The sequence below is a fragment of the Rana temporaria genome, chromosome 4 (genome assembly GCF_905171775.1).
Source record: "Rana temporaria chromosome 4, aRanTem1.1, whole genome shotgun sequence".
Lineage (NCBI taxonomy): Eukaryota > Metazoa > Chordata > Amphibia > Anura > Ranidae > Rana > Rana temporaria.
In genome coordinates, this window is record NC_053492.1 from 168313308 (window position 1) to 168314403 (window position 1096).

Genomic DNA, 1096 nt, shown 5'->3' on the forward strand with positions numbered 1-1096 from the left:
TGCAACTGTCTCTTCTGTTCACATTCTTGCACACACTAGAACACGCTATGAAACCATTCTTTAAACATTCCATCATCTGATTCCTTTTATGTTCTAATAATTCCATAATGTACTAATAAAAGTCCACATATTGAGAAATAATTCTAACAGATGTTGTGCAAGTAAAACATATGAACAAGGTAAATAGATTTTAAAGATTATTTTCTAAAAAAGCACACATGGATAATGTAGCTGAGGTAGGCACAACTATCTTTCATGCTCAATGTTAAAGCCCAGTTACAGACACATTTCTTTATTTTAGATAGACACCTTTCTAGACCCCCAATGTGGAGATTTCCCCCCACTTGCTGTCCCTGTGTCACTGGAAAGGAAGACTGTAATAACTTGACAGGGGTTCTGACAAAAAAAGTTTTGCTACTGTCTTGTCCTCACTGAAAAGATGTACCATCACCTCTTGCCCCAACAGAATGTGAGGGGGAAAATCGCCATAATGGGGACCCAGACCATAAATATAAGGGCCCGGATTCAGAAAGAATTGCGCTCTATTTGCGGAGGCGCAGGGCAACGATTTTGCCCTGCGCCCCTAAAAATATTTTGCGCTGCCCTCGATTCACGGAGCAGTAGCTCCATAAATTGCGAGGGCGCGCCGGAAAAATTGCCCGGCGTAAGCGCGCGCCATGTAAATGATCCCGCCGGGGGCGGGAATCATTTAAATTAGGCGCGCTCCCGCGCCGAGCGTAGAGCGCATGCTCCGTCGCAAGGACGTCATTTGCTTCAAAGTGAACGTGAATGGCGTCCAGCGCCATTCACGATTCACTTACGCAAACGACGTAAAATTTGAACGTCGCAACGCGGGAACGCCGGGTATAGTTTAGCATTGGCTGCCCCTGCTATTAGAAGGGGCAGCCTTACGCTAAACACGCCGTATGGAAACGACGTAACTTGCGTACGCAGGGGGCGCGCAACATTGTGAATCGGCGTAAGTATGCAATTTGCATACTATACGCTGACCACAATGGGAACGCCCCCTAGCGGTCATCGCAAGAATGCAGCTTAAAATCTGCGTGGCATAAGAGCCTTATGCCACGCAGATTTT